This window comes from Neomonachus schauinslandi, chromosome 4, assembly GCF_002201575.2.
Source record: "Neomonachus schauinslandi chromosome 4, ASM220157v2, whole genome shotgun sequence".
Classification (NCBI taxonomy): Eukaryota; Metazoa; Chordata; class Mammalia; order Carnivora; family Phocidae; genus Neomonachus; species Neomonachus schauinslandi.
This window is the reverse complement of record NC_058406.1, coordinates 63,477,417-63,492,769: the sequence shown is the minus strand read 5'-3', so window position 1 is coordinate 63,492,769 and position 15,353 is coordinate 63,477,417. Positions and strand designations below refer to the sequence as shown.

The window sequence follows — 15,353 nt, the reverse complement described above, 5'->3', positions numbered from 1 at the left end:
TTTTGTTTGTGTCGAATTTTCATAGTGTGTAGTTTTCCAGACTTTTAGTCATATATATATACCAAGTACAAAATGTTCTTCATTTGTATGTTTACAGGGTGCAAGTTGAACTATTGTTTGAGAATCTTCTAGGTGTTTTGCACTCAACTTAAACATTTTTAGGGTTTACATTCTCTTATAATTAGTGTTAGGCCTGGAAAATTGGGCCAGAGGGTAAAATCCTAGCAGGAGCATGCATAGGCTCTAAACTGAGGATGAATTTTACCACAGGGATCTCTAGACGTCTTGTTTAATAGATATTTAAAATTACATAATTTTTATTTATTTATTTATTTATTTTTTATTATTTTTTAAAGATTTTATTTATTTGAGAGAGAGAGAATGAGAGAGAGTGAGTACATGAGAGGGGGGAGGGTCAGAGGGAGAAGCAGACTCCCTGCCGGGCAGGGAGCCCGATGCAGGACTCCATCCAGGGACTCCAGGATCATGACCTGAGCCGAAGGCAGTCGCTTAACCAACTGAGCCACCTAGGCGCCCCAATTTTTATTTTTTTTTTTAAGATTTTATTTATTCATTTGAGACACAGAGATACAGACAGAAAGAGAGAGCATGAGCAGGGGGAGAGGCAGACAGAGAGGGAGAAGCAGGCTCCCCGCTGAGCCAGGAGCCTGATGTGGGGCTTGATCCCAGGACCCTGGGGTCATGACCTGAGCTGAAGGCAGACGCTTAACTATCTGAGCCACCCAGGCACCCCTAGAATTATATAATTTTAAAAGTTTAAGTAGATTGTTTTTTCTTTAAGAAAAATCTGTTTAAAAAATAACGAGGCTGTCTTCAAATCATTTCTAGTTGAGGGAATTTTATCATTTGGAAAGGTCTGATCAAATCAGATAATAAGCTATTTGACTTGAACCTAATACAAATATTGTTAATGAATTAATATTAATATAAATAAGGGAAAAAGTAGGAATCTTATTGATAGATGATGCTAGTTTTATAAAAGGGAGTAGTAATAGTTATATTATGTTGGTAGGTTTGTGTTCTTTCTTTTTTTTTTTTAAAGATTTTATTTATTCATTTGAGAGAGAATGAGATAGAGCATGAGAGGGGGGAGGGTCAGAGGGAGAAGCAGACTCCCTGCTGAGCAGGGAGCCCGATGCGGGACTCGATCCAGGGACTCCAGGATCATGACCTGAGCCGAAGGCAGTCGCTTAACCAACTGAGCCACCCAGGCGCCCGGTTTGTGTTATTTCATTTACTTTGGTAGGATTGGAAGAAAAGGATTATACGAAAAATATTCCAGGAATAAAATATTTGACCTGCTGTATGCAAGAGGGATAGTCTACTTAAGATTACATCTTATTTTTGATCTTGTTTATTGCCAACTTTCACTTTTTGTCTTTCATAAACTACCAATAACCAAATAACAGTGCAGTTTAATGGCATTAGATTGTAGTAGTTTATTTTAAATATTTGAAATTCTGAGTTGAGATAATTTTTAATTTTTATGTATTGCTGTTAGAATTTTCAATGACCTTTCACATGTGCAATCTTAGTTGAACCTCATGCCAAGTCTCTAAATTAGGAATGCCAAGAAGTAAAGTCTTTTCCCATGACAGAAGCATTTCAAAATTGTGTAAGGGTCAGAATTTCATTAAAGCCTGAAATAATCTTGCTGAAGTAACCTTTGATAAAAATTGGAATTCAGATAGATATTAAAGCACTGTGAATTATAAAATAAGACTGTGGACTCTGCAAGAGCATGAAGTACAAAAATGATGAAAGATTTATGGTGAGAAATTTGAAATATGGGTATCTTTTTAAAAGTAATAAGTAAGCTTTTTTAATTTTTTAATTTAATTTAATTTATTTATATATTTTTAAAAGATTTTATTTATTTATTTGACAGAGAGAGACACAGTGAGAGAGGGAACACAAGCAGGGGGAGTGGGAGAGGGAGAAGCAGGCTCCCCACTGAGCAGGGAGCCCGATTCGGGGCTCGATCCCAGGACCCTGAGATCATGACCTGAGCCGAAGGCAGACGCTTAACCACTGAGCCACCCAGGCGCCCAGAGCTTTTTTTTTAAAGTTTTAATTATTTAAGTAATCTCTACACCAAACATGGGGCTTGAATTCACAACCCCGAGATCAAGAGTGATATGCTTCTCCGACTGAGCCAGACAGTGCCCCAGTAACAGTTCCTTCTTTAGTATAGTTTTTTTTTTTTATTTGAGAGCGAGAATGAGAGAGAGAGAGAGAGCATGAGAGGGGGAGGGTCAGAGGGAGAAGCAGACTCCCCGCTGAGCAGGGAGCCCGATGCGGGACTCGATCCCGGGACTCCAGGATCATGACCTGAGCCGAAGGCAGCCGCTTAACCAACTGAGCCACCCAGGCGCCCCCAAATTATTTATTTTAAAGGATTTCTATGGAAGGTATTCTTAATCTGTAGCTTTTAGTATTCTTTTTTTTTTTTTTTAAAGGATTTTATTTATTCATTCGAGACCCAGAGATGGAGAGAGAGAGTACGAGCAGGGGGAGAGGCAGAGAGAGAAGCAGGCTCCCTGCTGAGCCAGGAGCTGGACGTGGGGCTCGATCCCAGGAGCCGGACGTGGGGCTCGATCCCAGGACCCAGGGATCATGACCCAAGCCGAAGGCAGATGCTTAACCATCTGAGCCACCCAAGCGCCCCTGTAGCTTTCAGTATTCTTCATAAATAAAATATCCCAGATATAATCTAGTTTATGAATACGATTAGACCGATTACTCTTTTTATCCTGAAACCTATTGATAAATTGAGTAAGAATTGCACTGTTCCATGCATCTCCTAGAGTCTGGATTCTAAATACTTGAAACCCTTTTCTTTTTAGTGTCACTTTAGACAGTAGATTCTTTGAACCCTAATATAGGATATGGTATGACCATCTTTGTTAATTTTAGCTCATTTTTCCAAGCGCCTGGGTGGCTCAGTCGTTAAGCATCTGCCTTTGGCTCAGGTCATGATCCCAGGGTCCTGGGATCGAGCCCCGCATCGGGGCTCCCTGCTCGGTGGGAAGCCTGCTTCTCCCTCTCCCACTCCCCCTACTTGTGTTCCTACTCTTGCTCTCTGTCAAATAAATAAATAAAATCTTAAAAAAAAGAAAAAGAACCTATTACTGTCAGGGGCACCTGGGTGGCTCAGATGGTTAAGCATCTGCCTTCGGCTCAGGTCATGATCTCCATGTCCCGGGATGCAGCCCCACTTCAGGCTCTTTGCTCAGCCGGGAGCCTGCTTTTCCCTCTCTCTCTGCCTCTCCCTTTGCCTCTCCCTCTACCTCTCCCCACTACTTGTGCTCTCTATCAAATGAATAAGTGAAATCTTAAAAAAAAAAAAACTATTATTTTCAGTTTAATTTATTTTTTGTTGTTTTTAATTTTAATTTCAGTATATATAGTTAACATAATGGAATATTAGCTTCAGGCGTACAATGTAGCGATTCAAAATTCTGTACATCACAACTGTACTCTTTACTCTCCATTACCTGTAAAAAAACATTTACAAGTTACATAAAAAAATTTATTTGTTTATTTTTTAGGTTTTAGTTTTAGTTTTTTTTTTTTTTAAAGATTTTATTTATTTATTTGAGAGAGAGAGAATGAGAGACAGAGAGCATGAGAGGCAGGAGGGTCAGAGGCAGAAGCAGGCTCCTCGCCGAGCAGGGAGCCCGATGCGGGACTCGATCCCGGGACTCCAGGATCATGACCTGAGCCTAAGGCAGTCGCTCAACCAACTGAGCCACCCAGGCGCCCTAGTTTTTTTTTTTTAAGTAAACTCTGCCAACGTGGGGCTCAAACTTACGACCCTGCGATCAAGAGTCGCATACTTGGGGCGCCTGGGTGGCTTAGATGGTTAAGTGTCTGCCTTCGGCTTGGGTCATGATCCCAGGGTCCTGGGATTGAGACCCACATTGGGCTCCTGGCTTAGTGGGGAGCCTGCTTCTCACTCTCCTTCTGCCTTTCCCCCTTCTTGCTCTCTCTCTCTCTCTATCTCTGTCTCAAATGTATAAATAAAATCTTAAAAAAAAAAAAAAGTCGCATACTCTTCTGAGCCAGCCAGGCACCCCTAAAAAACTTAATTTTTAAAATTTTATAACTAGATTTTGCAAGCCTGCCTTCTGTGCCTTTATCCAGAGTTTTGTTAAAAATACGAACAGTTCTGCCACCTGCTAGTAAAGACTTTCTGGATTCATATCAATCTTCTCTATGACTATTAAATTATTTACCAGTTTTCCTGACATAAATTTTTTCTCATGGTTGCTTGAATCTGACTCTATAAATAGCTTTACCTTTTAGAACAGACTAGACAATGGAATGCAGATGGTTTCTCAATATTAAAAGGTTTTTATTAGGTCACCAACTATGTCCTGATGTGTAACAAATATTAATGACACAGGTCCCTTTGCTTTTCCTAAAACTTGAATATGTGCTCTTCTGTTTTTTTGGATGGCAAGGGTAGAATTTTGGGCATGAAACTTGATTGTACTGCCAAGGTATTCCCTCCTTCCCCCTGCTTAAAAGTAATAACTTCAGAAGCAGTTTTGAATCTGCAGATGGGCAATTGAGCTGTACATCATAGAACATGAATTCGTCCAGGAACATTTTTTAGTTGGGGTTATTGCCATCATTATAAGGCTGAGAAAATTTCAAATAAGTCTAGTTAGGGTAGTTAGAGGAAAAGGTTGCGGAAAAGGTTGCCAGATAAAAGATTGTAAAGGTAAGGACAAATTGGGGTCAATTATGAAAAGCCTTAATTTCCATGCAGAGCTTGAATTTTCTTGTGCTCCCTGGTGATTCCCATCCTGTGAACCACAAGCTTCTAAAGGAATCTCAGAGTTTTGTGGGATCTACATCTATATACTTAAAAAAAGGCATTTTCATTTACATTTATTTTCACTGCCTTTGTGTTGTCTGTCTTTTCTAATGCCTAGTACCTGTCTTCCCTGGGCAAACTGTCAGACCAGAGTGAAAGCATGCATGCCTTCTTTGTTTTGGTATACACTGGAGAAGAAATTGAAGTAGCTTAGAACCTCTGTTGCCTTGTCCTCTTGTGTCTAAATATTCTACTCTCAGTAAATCTTTATCAAAAGAAGGAATAAAAGAATGATTTTGTTACCATAGTGAATTGAGTAAAACTAGGTAACTAGAATATTAAGGGCCTTCTATTTTGATAGTGTTATGTTTAATTGTAAGGAATACTAAATTGCCTTGGTACAAATTATTAGCTTTTGTTTACATGCACTAGTTCTCATTAAATTGTTTAGATACCAAAAGATTAATACAAGACACCAGAACAGAGAGTACTTAATCTTTCCCCAGTCCCCATTTCTTTGTTCTGAGGCAACAGAGTACATAACCTTCAATGACTATATTTTTATAGGATGTCTACATCCAGATACAGTGTGCTGTAATGCAGGTTTTAAATTTTTAGTGGTTTCATACAGTATGTATCATTCTGTATCTTCCTTTTTTTCCAATCCGACATTATGTACTTTAGATCTATCCCTGTTGATAAATTATCCATCCATTTAAAGTGGTCAAACTGTTGTGTGGTATTCATTTGTGAATGTACCATTTATGTATCTGTTCTAATGATGGACTTAAAACATTCTAAAATCAAAAGCAAGATTAAGATTATCTAGAAAGCAATGAGAAAATTTCCGTTTAATTGGCCAACATTGGTATTTAAAGGAAAATGCATACTAATTAAATACTTTTATTAAGTGAGAAAAAAAAAGAGAATTTAGTACTCATATTTAGGGATTAAGAAAATAAAACCAGGGGCGCCTGGGTGGCTCAGTCGTTAAGCGTCTGCCTTCGGCTCAGGTCCTGATCCCAGGGTCCTGGGATCGAGCCCCACATCAGGCTCCCTGCTCCGCGGGAAGCCTGCTTCTCCCTCTCCCGCTCCCCCTGCTTGTGTTCCCTCTCTCGCCGTGTCTCTCTCTGTCAAATAAATAAATAAAAATCTTAAAAAAAAAAAAAGAAAAGAAAAGAAAACCAAAACCAAGTACGACATGGAAATTAAAGATAAAGCTGTAATTAATGGAATTGGAAACAACAGAACAAAAATAGTGGAAAGGATAAATCACAAAGCTGGTTCTTTGCAGAGACCAATGAACTAGATAAACCTTTGTAGAAGAAAATAAAATCAAGTAAAAATGCACAAGATTAGGAACGAGAAAGGAAACATCAAAGACACATGGATATAGGGGAGATTAATGGAATGTTATGCAATTTTCTTGAGAATATTACATGCATGCTATGATGTAAAGTTGAAAATTGAGAGGGCATGCATGATTTAATAGCAAAATATAAATTAGTAAATTTGATCCAAGAAGTGAAAAACTTGAATTGACCCATTCCCACTAAAGGGTCAGAAGATGATTGAAGATATGTCCTGCAAAGAGGCACCATAGCAGATAATTTCACAGGTGAGTTTCATTTAATTTATAAAGAACATACAATAATAATAAATAATAAAACCTTTTCTATGGTATAGAAGATGCAAAGCTACTGAATGTATTCTGTGAAGCACATGTACTTTTATCCCTGATAAAAATGTTACCCAAAAAGGTCAATTTCACTTGCAAAATTTCTGAGTACGATATTAACCAATAGAATCTAGATATGAAGCAATAGACTAATAGTACATTTTGACCCATAGGCATACCAATGCAAGGATCATTTGTATCAAATCTGTTAATAGATTATATCAGTGGATGAAATAAGGAATATAGTAAATCATCAGTGGCTGCTGAGAAGACATTTAATAAAGTTCATTAAGGCCAATTCTGGGGTGCCTGTGTGGCGCAATCAGTTGAGCATCTGCCTTCGGCTCAAGTCATGATCCCGGAGTCCCAGGATTGAGTCCCACATCAGGCTCCCTGCTCAGTGGGGAGTCTGCTTCTCCCTCTGCCCCTCCCCCTGCTCCTTGTCTCTCCTCACTCTCTCAAATAAATAAATAAAAATCTTGGCCATTTCTAATTAGGGGCGTCTTGCTGGCTCGGTCAGTAGAACGTATGACTCTTGATCTTGGGGTCGTGAGTTCAAGCCCCATATTGGGCTTAGAACTTACTTTAAAAAAGAATTCTAATTTAAAAAATCAAAGTAAATTGGGCGCCTGGGTGGCTCAGTTGGTTAAGCGACTGCCTTTGGCTCAGGTCATGATCCTGGAGTCCCTGGATCGAGTCCCGCATCGGGCTCCCTGTTCGGCAGGGAGTCTGCTTCTCCCTCTGACCCTCCCGACCCTCCCCCCCTCTCATGCTCTCTCTCAGTCTCTCAGATAAATAAATAAAATCTTAAAAAAAAAAAATCAAAGTAAATTAGGAATAGGAGGAAATTACAGCAAATATCCTAAGTGGCTAGACCATTAAAACAAGGACCCAGAAATGGATGCCCAAAATCACTTTTTTTTTAACATTTTTATATTTAACATTGCCTTAGAGATTCTAGTAAATGCATTAAAACAATAAAGTTAAATAATTAATACTGGAAAACAAGAGGTAAAACTATCGTGTTTTCTAGTATATTCAGAGAATAGCCAAGGAAACTGAAAAGGAATAGTGAATGAGGAATGTCTTACAGTTATTGAAATACTCTACATTCCATGTATTCAGATTAAATATGGTATTGGCATAAGCAGATTAGTGGAACAAAATGAAGGATCCAGAAATATGTGCAAGTGTAATAAAGGTAAAGATAGTATTACAGTTCAGTAGGTAATGGGTAGATTGTGTAGTAAGTGGTGCTGGTACAACTGTCTGCCCATCTGGAAGAAAATAAAATTGGGTTCCTGTCTTAAGATAAACCCCAGATGGATTAAAGCCTTGTTTAACAACTAGTTAAGGTTATTCTACAGCTTTAGCTCTATGGACTAGGAAATTTTAAGATTAGAAACTCAAGCTATTATAAGAGACATGTTTGATTTTATAAAAATTAAAGCCTTTAATGATAAAGGATACTGTAAGAAAGTTAGCAGTATTGGTATTAAGACAGACATAAGCTAGTGGAATAGCATAGAGTCCATAAATAACCTTCATATATATGATCAGATGTTTTTTGACAAGAGTGCCAAGACTGTTCAAAGAGGGGAAAGGTCTTTTCAACAAAGGGAATTGGGCAAATTATATACCCACATGCAAACATATGAAGTTGGATGCTTACCTTACACCGCATAGAAAAATTGACTCGAATGGATCAAAGGCCTAAGCATAAGAACTAAAACTCTTAGTATATGTGCTGCCGAAGCAAGCACAGAACTAAAACTCTTAGAAGAAAACATTTGTGACGTTGGATTTGGCAGTGATTCCTTGGATATGACACCAAAAGCACAGGCAACAAAGGTAAATAGATAAATTTGACTATATCACATTAAAAGCGGTGCATCAGAGGGCACAGTTGAGAGTAAAAAGGCAACCTATGGAATGGGTGAAAATATATTGCAAATCATATATCTGATACGGAGTTAAATACCCGGAATATGTAAAGGACTCCTACAACTCAACAACAAAAAGAAACGAACAACCCAATTAAAAAACAAGAGTTGAATAGACATTTCTCTAAAGAAGATATATAAATAAATGGCTAATGAATACATGAAAAGATACTCAACATTACTAATCATTAGGGAAATGCAAATCAAAACCACAGCAAGATCACCTCACACCTATTAGGATAGCTACTATCAAAAAACCAGGAAGAAAAAAAAAACAACCTAGAAAAGTAAGGGTTGGTGAGGATGTGGAGAAATTGGAACCCTTGTGCATTGGACTGGGAATGTAAAATGTTGCAGCCACTATGGCTGCTGGTATATATGTATATGTATAGTATGGTGATTCCTCAAAAATTGAAAAATAGAATTACCATATGATCCAGCAATTTATTTTTTTCAAAGTTTATTTATTTATTAAATAGTCTCCACATCCAACATGGAACTCAAACTCAGAACCCCAAGATCAAGACTTGTGTGCTCTACCAACTGAATCAGCCAGGCACCCCTGATCCAGCAGTTTCACTTCTGGATATCTACCCAAAAGAAGTAAAAGCAAGGATTTGAAGAAATAGTTGTACGGTTGTGTTCATGGCAGCATTATTCACAATAGCCAAAAGGTGAAAGCAACCCAAGTGTCCAGTGATCGATGAATGAATTAGCAAAATGTGGTGTATATACAAACACAACTGAATGTTATTCAGCCTGGAAAAGGAAGGAAATTCTGACATGCTTACGAAATGGATGAATCTTTAGGACATTAGGCTAAGTGAAATAATGTCATCACAAAGACATACTGTATAATTCCTCTGAAAAACCTCTTTGGATCCCCAGACTAGTCAAATTCATAGAGATAAAGTAGAATGGTGGTTGCCAGGGGCTGGTGGGAGGTTGAATGGAGAGCTCCTATTTAATGGCTGTGGAGTTTCAGTTTTGCAAGATGAAAAGAGTTCTGGAGATTGGTTGTACAACAGTGTGAATGTTGGTTGAACAACAGTGTGAATGTTGTATAATGTTGCTGAACTGTATGCTTAGAAATGGCGAAGATGATAAATTTGTGTATTTCATCAAAATTAAAAACTTAATAGTTAAGTTTGAAAAAATATTTGCAGTGTAGAAATTTTTTTTTTTAAAGATTTTATTTATTTACTGACAGAGACATAGCAAGAGAGGGAACACAAGCAGAGGGGGTGGGAGAGGGAGAAGCAGGCTTCCCACGGAGCAGGGAGCCCAATGCAGGGCTCGATCCCAGCACCTGGGATCATGACCTGAGCTGAAGGCAGACGCTTAACAACTGCGCCACCCAGGCACCCCTGCAGTGTAGAAATTCTATTTGAATCCAGAAGACAAAAAACAAAAAACAAAAAACTTCAAAGTAGTAGTTAATGAAAGAGCAAATCTATGAGGCCATAGAACTTATGAAAAGACACTCAAACTCACTGGTTGTCAAGTAATGCAAATTAAAGTACTGGTGAAATCTAACAATGTGCCTATTAAATGGCAAAAGTAAAAAAACAGTGATGTTTATTGCTAGTAGAGAAAATGGTGTTGCTGTGCAGAAAATGGCTTTATTAGTGGAAATGTAAGTTGTATAATTTTTGAAATGTAATCTTGCAAAATCTGATTTTACAAACTGGCCTGTATTAAGATTATATAGATTTTTTTTAAGATTTTGTTTTTTTAAGTAATCTTTACACCTAACTTGGGGCTCAAACTCAGAATCCCGAGATCAAGAGTCACACATTCCGCCGACTAAACCAGCCAAGCATCCCAAGATCATATGGGTATTTTTAATGGCAGAATATGGAAACAGAGAGTATTCATCTATAGAAGAATTAATTGAATAATTTATGCAGGGCATGCATCATGACATATGTGTATCCAAGAAAAAGTTGAGAGAGAGGTATGTCTGTATTATTGGCCAAAAAAGGCCATATAGGTCTCTCTTTCTGTATTTGATTATATGAGCATGAAAAAAAATATTGAAGCATATATGTAGGTTTTACAGTGCAGGTATGCTGGTAATAAGTTGTTTCAGCATTTTTTATTTAAAGATTTTTTATTTATTAGAGCGAGAGAGCATGCAGGACAGGACATGAGTCGGGGTAGAGGGGTGGAGGGAGAGGGAGAAGCAGACTCCCTACTGAGCAGGGAGCCTAAAGCAGGCACCATCCCACGACCCTGGGATCATGACCTGAGCCCAAGGCAGATGCTTAACTGACTAAGCCATCCAGGCGCCTCTCTTTCAGCATTTTTGTAAGAGGTCTTTATTTTGCCTTTTTTTGAAAGCTGTCTTCCTAGATACGGAATTCTAGGTTGACAGTGATCTTTCTTTCTTTTTTTTTTTTTTTAAAGATTTTATTTATTCATTCTACAGAGAGACACAGAGAGAGAGGGAACACATGCGGGGAAGCGGGAGAGGGAGAAGCAGGCTTCCCACAGAGCAGGGAGCCCGATGTGGGGCTCGATCCCAGGACCCTGGGATCATGACCTGAGCCGAAGGCAGACGCTTAACCGACTGAGCCACTGAGGCGCCCCGACAGTGATCTTTCAATACTGTACAGATGTTGCTCCACTGTCTTCTGGCTTGCATTGTTTCCAGCATACATTATTGGCCTTTCTTTGGTACTTTGAAGATGTTCTTTTTATTACTGGTTTTAAGCAACTTGTTGGTTGGTTGGTTGGTTTTTAGCCACGCCTAGCCTGCAAGGCAGCCCCATGGAGGGTGCTGTGGGGAAGCCAGTGGCCTGCACTGCCCCCCTTAAGCAACTTGTTTTAATGTGCCGTGGTGTAATTTGTTCCTGTGTCTTGTGCTTTGAGTTCGTTGTGTTGCTTTAATTTGTAGGATTTTATTTTTCATCAAATTTGAACTTTTGCACCCAGCTGAGTGATACTCTTATTTAATTTTCTCAGTCTTTTTTTTGTATTTCAATTTGCAGTGTAGTTTTTCTTTAAAATGTGTATCCTTGGGGCACCTGGGTGGCTCAGTCAGTAGAGTGTCCAACTCTTGATTTCAGCTCAGGTATTGATCTTAGGGTTGTGAGTTCAAGCCCTGTGTTGGGCTCCAGCTGGGCCTGGAGCCTACTTTAAAAATAAATAAAAAATAAAATGTGTATCCTTTATCCTGTCATCTGTATTATCTCTGGATCTCTTTTTTTCCTTGCTGTGGATCTGATTTTTCTTCTTTGTATATCTTGTAATTTTTTTGAATTATAAAAGATTTTATAACTGAATGATGACAAAATATGATACAGTATAGAACAACATAAATATGGTTACTGCCCCATGGACATCTTCATAGCACAAGGGTATTTCAAGAGAGTGGGCTTAAGACAGGAGATGGGTGCCCTGAAAACTAGGGCAGGTGGACAGGAGAGGTACATTTGTGCTGGATAAGATTATTTCTCAATACTTTTTTTTTTTTTAAAGTTAAATTCAATTAATATGTAATGTATTATTGGTTTCAGAGGTAGAGTTCAGTGATTCACCAGTCTTATATAATACCCAGTGCTCATTACATCACATGCCCTCCTTAATGTCCATTATCCAGTTACTCCAACCCCCCACCCTCCTCCCCTCCAGCTACCCTCAGTTTGTTTCCTACAATTAAGAGTCTCTTATGGTTTGTCTCCCTCTCTGATTTCGTCTTGTTTTATTTTTTCCTCTCTTCCCCTCTGATCCTCTGCCTTGTTTCTTAAATTCCCATATCAGTGAGATCATATAATTGTCTTTCTCTGATTGACTTATTTCACTTAGCATAATACCCTCTAGTTCCATCCACATCATTGCAAATGGCAAGATTTCATTTTTTTGATGACTGAGGCGTAGTCCATTGTGTGTATATATATATACCACATCTTTATCCATTCATCTGGATAAAGTTTGGCTATTGTGGACATCGCTGCTATAAACATTGGGGTGCAGGTGTCCCTTTGGATCACTATATTTGTATCTTTGGGGTGAATAGTAGTGCAATTGCTAGGTCGTAGGGTAGCTCTATTTTCAACTTTTTGAAGAACCTCCATACTGTTTTCCAGAGTGGCTGTACCAGCTTGCATTCCTGTCTTGTAATTTTTGATTGGATGCCAGGCATTGCCATTTTTAAAATCTTGTCTGGTGCTGTTTTTTTTTTCTTCATTATTATTGCTTTAAATATCCTTAGCTTTGTTCTGGGACACAGTTAAGTGCCTTGGGAATAGTTTGGTCCTGTAATATTGTTTTGAGCTTTTTAAAGGCAGAACAAAAGTAGTTTTTAGTCTAGGGATACTTTATTTCCTATTACTGGGGCAATACCCTCTGAATACTTTGTTCCTTCTGTATTATGAAGGCTTTAAACCTCCTGATGGGGGCACAAACAGATCTGTATTGGCTGTGAGGATTGTTCTACCTACTCCTTTACAGTAGTTCTTTCCCTTGTTTAGGGTAGTTTAATCACATGCACATGCATGCTTATCAGTTCTCAGCTAAAAACCTGATGGTAGCCCTCTACAAATCTCATGAGTTTATTTGCTCTGTGTTTAGTTCCTTCCTCTCTGTTACTCTGCCTTGTGAATTCTAGCCACCTTGGCCTCTCTGCATTTTCAGTACTGCCCCTTCAACTCAAGGAGATTGCTAGACTGTTTGGGTTTTCTCCTATGTGTACTTGGCCTAGAAGTTCTTTCTAGGCAGTCAGGTGGGGCAGTTGCCTCGTTGCCTATTGTTCAATGTCTGATAACCATTGTTTTATATATTTTGTCTGGCTTTTTAGTTAATTACGTTGAGAGTGTGAATCTGTTTCCTGTTACTCCATAATGGCTGGCAGTAGAGGTAGTTGGATGAGAGGGAAGAAATATCTAAGCACAAAAGGAAGTGAGATGTGGGAAAGATTGCCAGACTCTTCCTAAAATGTAAATAAGAAATGGAAAATATTAACAGTTATTTTAAGTTTAACTTCATGCATCTGAAAGTCTGGAGCATGGGGAGGGGCAGAGGGAAAGAATCTCAAGCAGACTTGTGTGGAGCCTGATGCAGGGCTCAATCTCATGATCCTGAGATCATGACCTGAGCTGAAATCAAGTCAGATGCTTAACCGACTGAGCCACCCAGGCATCCCTAATGTTATGTAATAATGTAATATTTAGAAATAACTATGTATTCACTATTAACCCCCAGGGTGATTGCCCGTTGCATTTTGTAGGTTGCAAGATAATATTGGACTCATTTGATTTCATTGAAACTTTTTGTTTAATGTGTTAATATTTTAGCATTTATAAGTGTTTATTCTTTCCTAGTAAGTTTCTTATTTTGTTCCCAAATAGTGTTCTCAAACCCCAAAGATAAACTAAGGGCATGAAAAGCCTTGTTATTAAGAATGTACATCGAAAGAAGATCTAGAAGTACTGAATTTTAAACTTGAGACTTTTTCTTGGAAATCACTCAGTTTACTTGAACCAGTCATAAGATTTCTACACATTGAATGCTGTATAGCAGTTAGCTCTATGATTTATAAGATTTGCAGTGGAGATAGATAAAATTTAGTGACATAATATTCCTATCATTCTTTTTCTCATAAGTTATATTTGTAATATTGTGATATCTTGGAGGAAGTTAAGTGTATTGGGATTGCAAAACATTTTGCGTTCTGTTTATTTTAATGGAATTGAGGAAACTCCTGAAGAATATTAGGAAAATTGTAATCGATGTGGGACACTAAGTCTTAAACTTGTGGTCATATGGGGAAGGGAGGTATGACACCTTACTGGTCATATTAAAAAAGTATATAATGGGATGCTGCAGAGTGCCTAATGAAATTTTATGTGCTTGTGTATGCATAGTACTATGTGTGTGTATTTACACACTTGATATGTGTACTACCTCATTTAATCCTTAAAATAGCTCCATAAGTTAGTTATGCCATCCTGCTCTTATTGGTATCCTCAATTCTATTTGACTTCACAGTCTTGCTCTTACCCATAAGATACATAGGTGGATTGAAATCCTCGTTCTGCCAAATGCTAACAATGGGAAGTCAGTCAGATTTGCTTCTCTTAACCTTATATGAAATGAAGGTAATAGTGGTACTCCACCTCAGGGTTGTTGAAAGGATCTTGTGATAATTTGGTTTTTACCTTGGGACGATTTTGTCCCTTTGAGGACATAATTTTATACTATAGTTGTTAAAGCTCAGAATAGGGAGGGTGTTCTGGCATCTAATAGGTAGAAGCAAAATGTTGCTAATTACCTTAAAATGCATAGTACAAACTCCCACAAGAAAGATCTGGCCCAAAGTGTTAGTGGTGCCAATGTTGAGAAATTCTGATTTGTGACCATCTTGGTATACTGCTTACATACCAGACAGTTTCATTTATATCATCACTACGGGCAACTGCTAGTGTGAAAAGAAATGTTTCCATTTGACTATTCTTTCCCTTTAATTCCTATTACAGCCTAAGGGTTAATCTTAAAAAAAAAAAAAAAAGAGTACTTAAATGGAATAAATGAAATTTTTTTCTCTTATTTATATTCTAAAATGGGAACGAGAAAGGGGAAAAAGTAGCAAAAGTATTGTAGAAACAAATTTATATTGATACATAGGTGTCAATCTTTTTTATTAAGATTTTATTTATATATTAGAGAGACACAGCGAGAGAGACAGAGAGAGAGAGACAGCGAGATAGAGAAAGAGAGAGAGAGCACAAACAGTGGGAGTGGGAGAGGGAGAAGCTTAGGGGGGAACCCAGTCTGGGGCTCAATCCCAGAACCCTGGGACCATGACCTGAGCGGAAGGCAGACGCTTAACCGCTGAGCCACCCAGGGGCCCTCATAGTTGTCAGTCTTTATAAAATGTTAACTT

The 15,353-nt window shown here is 38.3% G+C and overlaps 1 protein-coding gene across 2 annotated transcripts in view; it reads left to right on the top strand.

The window, feature by feature from the left end:
• Window positions 1–15,353, top strand: part of USP33 (ubiquitin specific peptidase 33) — a 57,931-nt gene that overhangs the window by 763 nt on the left and 41,815 nt on the right. The gene's annotated exons all lie outside the window — the stretch shown is intronic.